The sequence below is a fragment of the Quercus robur genome, chromosome 2, assembly GCF_932294415.1.
Source record: "Quercus robur chromosome 2, dhQueRobu3.1, whole genome shotgun sequence".
NCBI lineage: Eukaryota > Viridiplantae > Streptophyta > Magnoliopsida > Fagales > Fagaceae > Quercus > Quercus robur.
This window is the reverse complement of record NC_065535.1, coordinates 31746806-31757859: the sequence shown is the minus strand read 5'-3', so window position 1 is coordinate 31757859 and position 11054 is coordinate 31746806. Positions and strand designations below refer to the sequence as shown.

General features: G+C 35.3%; 1 pseudogene; it reads left to right on the top strand.

The window, feature by feature from the left end:
* The first annotated feature begins 5669 nt into the window (after positions 1-5669).
* On the top strand, positions 5670-7231 carry LOC126706354 (hydroquinone glucosyltransferase-like; annotated as a pseudogene).
* The last annotated feature ends 3823 nt before the right edge of the window (positions 7232-11054 follow it).

The following is an 11054-nucleotide window of genomic DNA, read 5'->3' as shown; positions in this document are numbered from 1 at the left end:
GCAGGCGGTCATGTGTGGCTTTGCTCCTGAGGCTTCTCCTCCACCTCCTTTAGTGGCTTTTGAGAATGAGGATGAGGATGATGATGATGCTACTGCTTCCGAGGATGATGATGATGGAAATGCTAGCTCTTCCAGTGCAGATGAGATGTCTACTTGACACTCTTACCCTTTATCACTCATGACAAAAAGGGAGAGTAGTTTTGGATATGAGAGTAGTCATTCTTAGGGGGAGAGTTAGTATAAGACCATTTTGTTAGGGGGAGTGTTGATATTTGAGGGATGTAGTGAGGATTATTTGTATCTTTTTTCTTTTCTCTACTTTAGATACATTTATATCTTATACATGGGTCTTGTGACCATTATTGACATACATTGTACTTATATTCTTTATATGTTGATGTATATTTCTTTCACCTACCCTTACATGTGTTGTTTCTTTTTTCTCTTTATGCACATGCTTCTTATTCTTGTATGCAATTTATTATTTCTATTTCACACAAAGATGCCTTGATGAGTTTTGTTTAAAGTGTTTCAGAAATACAGGTTGTCAAAGTCTATTTGCCATAAACTCTCTTCTTGCAATGTTTTTCAACAGTTTGTTATGATGCCCCAATTTGATTGATTGTGTGATGTGTGTGGGTGAGTGATGAGTCCCACATCGGGTATTTACTGGGTTGAACTGGGCTTTATTAACAACTACAAGAAGCCTCAATTGTGACTAATCATTTTGAGGTATAACGTAGATGTAGCTAGCGCTTTTTCTTGGGTTGTTACATATGGTATCAAAGCTGGCCTGGTAATCTCGTGTGGGCTCAGAGACACTATCCCACAAAGTGGGCTCTAACGAGGACGTTAGGGATTTAAGTGGGGGAGATTGTGATGCCTCAATTTGATTGATTGTGTGATGTGTATGGGTGTGTGATGAGTCCCACATCGGGTATTTACTGGATTGAACTGGGCTTTATTAACAACTGCAAGGAGCCTCAATTGTGACTAGTCCTTTTGAGGTATAGCGCAGATGTTGTGGTTTTCACTTGTTCCATTTGGTTTTTCTGTTTTGGACTATTGGGTTTTCTTTTTCTTTTCTTTTTTTTTTTTTTACATTTTTTTTTAGATTTACATGGGCTGTTGACTGGGCTGGTCGGTTGTGGTTCATGAAACTAAGGGGGGCCCAAATCTTTTTTTTTTTTTTTAATTTTACCTACTAAAGTTTTTTTTTTTTTTTTTTTTTGGGCCTAAGGGGGGCCTGGGTCCACTTGGGTCCGTCCTTGACTCCGATGGCATGCTTAAAAGAAGAAGACAGAGATGTGAGAGAGGGAGTGAGGATGAAGACAAAGATAGAATCGGAGGAAAGAAAAAATAAATAAATAAAAAAGAAGAAGAAGAAGAAGAAGAAGAGAACTGAGTGTACGTCGATCTCCATGCCGTGCCACACCGACCTCTAACCTAGCTCTGGTGGCATGCTTAAAAGAAGAAGACAGAGAGATGTGAGAGAGGGAGTAAGGATGAAGACAGAGATAGAATTAGAGGAAAGAAAAAAAGAAGAAGAAGAGAACTGAGTGGCTGAGAGAGAGAAAACAAATAATAAAATATTTATCCAAGATGCTACAGTACCATCATAAAAGTAAGATGGTATTGTAGTAGTATTGTAAAAAATTTTACAATTTTACAAGTTTAGCAGGCCAACTGTTGAGTACTTTTTAGGCTTGATGCTAAATATTGCTAATATATGACATTTGCAGTTCCCATTGTGAATGCTTTTATAGTAGATATGCAAGCATTAGACAATTCCATGTGAATAATATCATCTTTTTAATTAATTAGAGGTTTAATAGTGCAAGAACACATTCATGGTCCAATCTCATTTAAGAGTTAGTCTTTCAAGGAACCAATTACATCTTGACCTAAACATTTACTTTGACTAAAATTTAAGAGTCTCATCCTTGAACATCAACATAGTAACTAGGTCCTATCAAAAAGGAAAAAAAAAAAAAAGAAAAAAAAAAAACGTAGTAACTAGGCGATCAAAATGTGTAGGGAGGGATGCTAATATAAATAACGTTTTATATTTCGTCCTCAAATTTTACTCCAAAATGTGATAATTGGTTATTCAACTTATTAAGTGGATTTAAACTGTCTCTCATCTGTAAATTAACTATAAAGTAGATTCTTCACGTATAACTTGTTTGTCAATATTTTAAAATTTTTTATATAGAGATCTTAATTAATTTGTTCCAAAATGTTATTATGGCACTGATCACATGAGTATGACACAATGTTTCACATTTTACGTGATTAGTTATAATTGGTATATAATTATCACACTCTTAGTGCGATGGTCACTCCAAAAGTATAAGTGCTTGTGGAGTGTGAGAGGGGGCAAGGGCTAAGATTCAAGTTTCCAGAAGGGAGTTTCAAACACACAAACACATAAATTAGGCTAAAGTAGAATTTTGTCTTGTATCAAATAATAATAATAATAATTGGTATATATATAGTTGGTACGTATATAAAAGTAAAATTGCCAATAAGGCAATAACAAGACTATTTTTAACAAATTGTAACAAAAAATTTATGATCCTACCATTGTGTAAATTGATGATAACTTAAACAATTTTTTTATAATATTATTTAGGGCAGATTACAACTTACCCACCTGTAATTTGGTTGAAATTTAATTGCCTACTTGTGGTTTAAAATTTGACACTTTACTCACCTGAAATTTGACCAAAATTTAAGTTGCCTAATTTTGGTTTGAAATCCCATGATTCAAGTGTTTCGCTGGATTCTTTTCGATCTTATTTGATCATGTATTATTTTATTTTATTTATTTATTTTTTTGTGTTTTTGGAGGAGAAAGATATAAAAGCAGAGCAAAATTACATATTTAGTCATGTTTTTAACAAATGTGGTTTAAAGATGTTAGGACATATGTGATTCACTTGTTAGGAACATATATAACTATTTTATGTAATTGGCTTATCCTTTGACAAAATGCACTTTACTTGTATTTGGGTAGATCTAGAATGTGTTTAATACTTCAAGAATCTATGTTTCAAGATCAAGTTTTGAAGACATGCAAGTTTGTCCAAGATTCAAGTTGAAGAAGTGCTATTCATTAAAACTCGACAGCTAGCTATCCATCGAGCTTAAGAAGCTGTTCCAGCCCCGAAGCTCGACAGCTGCTCGACAGCACCTCGCAGAAAGCTATTTGTCGAGCTTTATGAAAAATAGAATTCCAATTCTGTTTTGACTCTAATCCGAGATTATGTGTTTGGGCCTTCTTTTCTTCTAACCCTAGACATATAAAATGATTATTTTAAGGGCCGTCAAAGTGTACACAAGTTGCATAAGTGTTGAGCAAAGTTTGTTCAAGCAATTTGTAACCGGAGACAAAGTTTTACCCTAGTTCATCATTCTTGTGAAGAAGTTACTGTATATGTGCACCGTAAGATTTTGTGACCAAGCATCTTCTTGATCTTCATTGTTGGGATGAACTGAAAAATTTTGCAACCAACAACCTTCTATAGTTGGTGATTAAAGTTGCATATTGGGATTCGCGCATTGGTTAGTCACGTACTTGGGAGCTGTGCATCAAAAGGGAAATTGTCACTACAGAACAAGTCCAGTTGGGTATTAGGGTAAGAGTTCAACTATAGGTTGGTATAAGGTACTGGAATTCCTTTACTTGTAACCGCTTGTTTTGATAATAGTGGAATTTCGGGAGTGGTGACCTGAAAATCACTCGGTGGGGTTTTTTCCGTTAGGTTTTCCCCATTCATAAACAAATCACCGTGTTATTAATTTTCCGTTGCATAATTAGTTTATTGGTGATTTGTTTGTGCTACCACGCGCTTTACATGTTAATTTGATTAATTAATAAACTTGGCTAATTAATCAATTAATTTATCACAAGGGGTCAATTCGTTTTTAGCCTATTAAAAGAAATCTAAATAAGCTAACTTGATGTGGGTAAAGTTTCAAATTTCAAACCACAAGTTAACAACTTAAATTTTAGCTAAACCACAAGCAGGTAAGATAGCAACTTAATTTGCTCTATTTAGAAACTTAGTCCTTGAGACAAGTAATCACCACATGGCAATAATACGTAAATGATAAATGTCACAACAACAGGGAGGCCAATATGATCACAACACAAGTTTATTTGGAAAACAAGTGGAGATGTATCTTCTTCACATGTCAAACCATCTACAAACAACTGCACATTAACTCGAGCTCAAAAAGTCTATCTCTTCCTCGTAATTCATAATCATAAGCACACTGTTTTAGGTTGGTGACCTTAGGGACGGACCTAGGATTTCAAGTTGGGGGGGGGGGGAGGGCCGGAGAAAAGCAAAAAAAAAAAAAAAAAAAAATCAAATACGCATTCATATAGTATTAATAAACTATCAAATAAGACAAATACCCAATAGTAGTTGATTTTTTTCATGATCTACAAATAAAATAAGAATAACATATATTATCTCACAAACCGTTGTTGTTACTAACTAAAGACAAATACTAGAATCTAGGTAATATGCATGATGCATTTAATTATAAATTTAGTATTTCTCACTTCTTTTCAATTTATAAATTTATTTAATTTAGCATTATGAGTTAACAATAGGCGCAAGTGAATCACTGTTATTTTCTTAAATTTGTGTGATAATTTTCTATATTATATGATTTGTTTTTGTCTTTTGTCTTTGGTCTTTACCTTTATTTATCTCTTTGTCTTTGTCTTGTCTCCATATTTCTGACACCCACCCAACCCCACTACTGACACTATAAATTTATTTTGCTTTCTACACTAGCAACAAAAAACTTTTCCTAACTTTACCATTTTTTTTTTCTATCACTTGTCCCTATTATTGCCCAACTACCAGTCAACAAAGAACAAACAATCAAACACTACACTAATATATTCTCTAATCTCTACAAACTCTCTCTCTCTCTCTCTCTCTCTCTCTTATCTATATAATATAAGAGAGAGAGTTACAAAATATAGAGTGATAGAGAGTCACAAAGCCAAAAAAAAAAAAAAAAAAAACCACAGGCATAGATTCACAATCACCAATTCAGTTCATCACTCATCAGTAAAAACACAAACGCCACAAGCATAAATTGTTAGATTTTGAGATTCACAAATATTATATTAGGTTTTGAAGGAAAGGATAGATTAAATACTTGTGAATTATGAAGGCTAGAGCAATGAAGTTGGGCTGGGTAGATCGAGCAACCGGCGGCAAGATGGGTCTCGCGTGGGCCGTGGCGGCATTGGTGTGGCCGTTTCCCGTTTGGGTATGCAACGCCAACAGTTGACAGGGACGGGTCTGATGTCTGCGACTCTGCAAGATAGGTGGCGAGATGGGTCTCTCTCTCATGTGGTGGTGGCGTGAGCAGCGGAGTGAATCTCTCTAAGTCTTGCCTGTCTCTTTTCTTTTTTCTTTTTTTCCTTCGTGTTTAACTTTTTCGTTTGTTCCATTTGGTTTTGCCATTTTGGACTGCTGGGTTTTCTTATTCTTTTTTTTTTTTTTTTTTTTTTTTTTTTTTTTTTTTTTTTTTTTTTTTAAGATTTACATGGGCTTTTGACTGGGCTGGCCAACTATGGTTCACAAAACTAAGGGGGGCCCAAGTCTTTTTTTTTTTTTTTTTTTTTTTAAATTTTTCCTACTAAATTTTTTTTTTAGGCCCAGGCCCCCTTAGGCCTCCACCTGGGTTCGTCCCTGTGGCCTTCACCTTCGCTTCCTCACATCAAATGATCACAGTTTCAGAGCCAATAGGTTACAGCTGAGCTCCATCTACAATTTAGCATGGAACACACTCAACAGAGTTCACCCCACAACCACGTAACAATTGTGCCCAGTCCAGGGATGGGTCACCTAATCCCATTCGTTGAGCTCACTAAGCGACTTGTCCTCCACCACGATTTCTTTGTCACCTTCATCATTACAATAGATGATGAGTCATCCACGAAACCTTAAAAAGTTGTCCTTGAATCCCTTCCTGATTCCATATCCTCCATCTTTCTTCCTCTTGTGAACTTTGATGACCTCTCCGAGGATGTTAAAATTGAGACTCGGATTGCACTCAGTCTCACATGGTCCTTCCCTGCTCTACGAGACTCAATCAAGGTCTTAGCTGACTCAACTCGGCTAATGGCCTTTGAAGTTGATGTATTTGGTTTCGATGCTCTTGATGTAGTTGAAGAATTCGGTGTTTTGTCTTACATTTTTTTCACTGTAAATGCGATGTCATTGTTGTTAGGCTTTTACATACTATTAATGAAAGGTTTTTTTGTGAGTACAGAGACTTGCCTGAACCAGTGAAATTACCTGGGTGTGTGCCAATCCATGGGAGTGATTTACCAGACCTAATGCAAGATAGAAAGAATGTGGCCTACAAAAGGATGCTATTCAATGTCAAACAAGTCCATCTTGCCGTTGGAATTATGGTTAATAGCTTCATGGATTTGGAGCCTGGTGCTTTTAAAACTTTGAATGAAGTTGGACAGGTTAAGCCACCAGTTTACCCTGTTAGACCACTAGTCCAGTCTTGTTCAGATCGTGGGGTTGATGAGTCTGAGTGTTTGAGGTGGTTAGATAAACAACCAAATGGGTCTGTGTTATATGTTTCATTTGGTAGTGGTGGGACTCTTTCACATGAGCAACTAAATGAATTGGCCTTGGGACTTGAAATGAGTGGGCAAAGATTTCTTTGAGTTGCTAGGAGCCCACATGAAACAGCACCCAATGCCAGTTTCTTTAGCATTCTAAGCATCAAGGACCCCTTTGATTTTCTTCCCAAGGGGTTCTTGGAGAGGACCAAAGGTGTAGGGCTAGTTGTGCCCTCTTGGGCTCCTTAAATACGTGTCTTGAGCCATGGTTCAACTGGGGGGGTTCTTGAGTCATTGTGGGTGGAACTCAATCCTAGAGAGCATTGTCAATGGCGTGCCATTGATTGCATGGCCACTCTATGCGGAGCAAAGGATGAACGCTACATTGCTAGCTGATGATCTGAAGGTTGCATTTAGGGTCAAAGTGAATGATAAGGGCTTGGTGGGACATAAAGACATTGCAAACTATGCGAGAGGCCTAATTGAAGGAGAAGAAGGGAAATTGTTTTGGAACAAAATGAAAGAGCTAAAGAATGCAGCTGAAAAGGCATTAAGCAAAGATGGGTCATCTACAAAATCATTGGCCGAGGTGGCTAAGTGATGGAAGAGAGAAAAAAAATGATGTGCTAGCTTACTAGAAAATGATAATAAAGGATCAGCATGATGTGATTTCTTGTGCTTTGTCTTGAATTCATTTCAAAGTTTTTTTTTTTTGTCAAATGCTAATACTTGTCTTTGCTATAGCCTCAACACCTAAACACACAAGTAGTTAACCTAACGGCCAAATGGCTAGTTTGGATAGAAGGGGAGGAAGAGTGAGATAGAAAAAAAAAATTATTCCTATTTAAATAGTTTTTCATTTTATTTATTTAAGAACCTGAAAAATATCAATTGATGTCATTTTCAAAATCCCTAACGGTACAATATGATGAAATTAGAAAGAAGAATGTTGAGGACAAAATTTTCACGCCACACAGCTTTATTTCATTGGCAACCTGCACCATATCAATATTATCATAGATTTTGGGTAAATCTATTTCAAAACCCAAAAGAGCCCATAATTACCAAAAATGACACCAAAGCCTATGGTCCAATACCCATGGTGATTTTATCTCATCAAAGCCCACGGTACAAGCTCATGGCACATCATCTCATTTTCAGCTCATAATCCAAGCTCATGAGTCTCATCGGGGGAACTTTGGGAGTCGTGGTTTGGAGGGTCAAGAAGTATGTTCAGTAAAGCTCCAGCAGTTCAAAGTTGATAAAGAAAACATGTTGCTTGACATGTCTTCCCTAATTCCCTTAACTCTGATGGGTTAGTGTGCAATAGGTAACATCTCGTAAGCCTCTCATATCACATAACATTTAAAATGATAAAACTCCCTATTGCTCTTTACCTAAAACTTAATGTTCATCATATAATGTAATTATATTATTTAAATCAATACCAAACACATGCCTAAATTCTATTAGTTATCTTTATATAATATCTCATCCAACATTAAATGCTCTCCTTACTCTCCAAACTTTGGTCATAATACAAAGAGACCATAGTTACATCTCTAAACCTTCATCAAACATCAACCAAAAAAATTATATTGTAATAAACCGTAGACTAAACATATAATTTTCCAAAAGAAAAAACTTAGTCAAAAAGTATTAGTAACAGCTCTAGCAGAAGCTGTCTTAACTCCAGCAGTAGCTGCCTTAACTTCAGCAAAAGCTGCAACACCTCCAGTAGGAGCTGCAACACCTCCAGTAATAGCTTAGGCAGTTGACATATCCAAAGTGACATCATCAACCCATTAATGCCCAATCCTAGCAACTACCTGCTATACCAAAAGAAGTAAGGATCTGCCAAATATTTAACCTTCAACTGCAATACTAGAAATAGGAGGATCCCATAAAAGTTATCTTATCATTTTCAGCCAAACCCATGAATTTAATGCTGAATCTTTCCTCCAGCGGAAGCTATCATTCAGGTGACATCATCTAGCAGTGTTAGCTGTTGTAGCAGCTATTGCTGTACAGCTGATAGCTGTTTCAGCTGTTATACAGCAATGACTGACAGTTGTAACAGCAACTCCAGCAGCATTAAAGATTCAGACTTTCTTCTTTTAGCTAAAATCCAAAAACCCACTAAGGAAATCACTCATTTTGCTAAAAACATTTCCCTATTTGCTGATTTTCCCTTCAACTAATTCAAATTTAGTTACATACTTGGCTCTATATAAAGAGGACCAAGCAACACACAATTCACCATACCATTACCCCATCAAATACTTACTCTCTCATCCTCAATATTATGAAATTTCATCATTTTGTTGTCCATAAACACATCTCCATACTCCTCATTTTCTTACAAGAATCTCTTAGTAAACAACCACGCAACACAACACACCACCACTAACCATCTTATACTTATTCCCTTTCTCTCCATATTTAGAAAATGCCTATATTTTTCTGCCCATAAACACATTTCCATTTCTTTCTCCATTTCTCTTACAAAATCTCTTTTCTTAGAAAACAACATAACCCATGACATAACACTCGAACACCACTACTACCCATCTAATGCTCATTCTCTCATTCTCTACATTTTGAAATATCATCATCTTGCTGCCCATATCCCTAAACATATCCTTCTCCATTTCTCTTACAAAATCTCTTCTCTTAGAAGGAAACGTAACCCATTATCATAAAACAAAAGCCACTCCAGCAGCAACTATAAACTCATGTATTTACTATATTTAGTCTCAATATCTCTCACACTTCCATATATTTTACAAACACACTCCTCACAAAATATTCAAACATACTTCTCATATAGCTTCAACAAACTTCATATCTCACAAAGTATCTATATACAATATCCATATTCAACAAAGTATATATATATATACTGCTCATACATATTACAAACACCATATCTTACAAAACATATATATATTTCTTACCATCTCCATACATTTAAAAAGATATCAAACACTCTTCCAAGAACATGTTACAAAGCCCTTCTCATGGAAGGCATATAATTATAATGCTAAAAACTCCATCTTATGAAAGGCAGAAACTTATAATACTAAAAGTCCTTCTCATGGAAGGCAATATCACTTATATTTGATTAAAAACTAAAAGAGCATTACATGGGGAAAATCATTTAAGTGCATGATAAAGGGCATAAACTTAACCAACCTATGCACACAGCTGGACATATTCTCTCTCCCACCAGTTGCACCCCTTTTTCCCTTTCAATTATGAAATCACCATGAAAGGACTTATAATATCATACTATACCGCTAGACTCATTTTATTATGCTGTTGAAATGTATTTTACTTCAATTATTGAGCCACAAACCAATACATTTTACTTCAATGTATTTTATTAAGCCATAAACCACAATTATTGAATATATTTTACTTCATTATCATTGTACTGCTAGACTTATGTTATTATGCCCTGGAATGTTATTAGTCCACTGGCGCTATACGACTGGAGCCACAAATCATATAAAGCGATGCTATAGTTGGAACCACAAACCATACTAAGATAAGTCGAGGTTTCTCTATCTTTGATATCACATTATTAAGTATATGTTAACTCATTATCACTATACTGCTAAATGCAAGTTACTCTAAGAATTTCTTACTATTTAACAAACATGGATTCACTAATATTTCACTAATGAATGTAAAAATATTGACAAATTGAACTCATCTCACTGTTGGACATACATTATTTAGACATGAACCACCACTGGACATATATTATTCGGACATAAACCACTGCTAGACATATATTACTTGCACATGAACCACGACTAGACATAAACTATTTGACATACATTATTTGAACATACTTCATTGCTGGACATACCGTATTATGTTAACTGAATTTACCACTACTGGATATGGACTATTGGACTCATCCCATTACTGGACATATGACATTTAACTAATTATTCTCTAATATTGGACATCACTTAATATATATAATAATGATATTCAACTCATCATTTAATCAAAGCTATTATGCTAAACATATTATTTATTTATTTTAACCATTATCATGATTCTTAGATTTTGGGCTTTATCCATTTTGTAGGCTTAAAAATGCACCGGAAACCATTGGTCTATGTGGCCCAATGTCGAGTTTTGGATTGAACTCCCCAAAACAAATTCAGGTCTAGCAAAATCATCCCTTCAGCAAAAGACACGTGGCTACGTGCAAAAAACGCCCCCGACAAAGGATATATTATATTGAATATGTAAAAGTTATAGGAATAAAATAAATAAAGAAGATCCCTTACAGTACAATGTGATGAAATTAGACAGAAGGATCATATTCAATATGTAAAAGTTATAGGAATGAAATAAATAAATCAAAAGTTAAAAAATTAAATAGATGAACAAAGTTAAAACATCTAATTTTTAAATT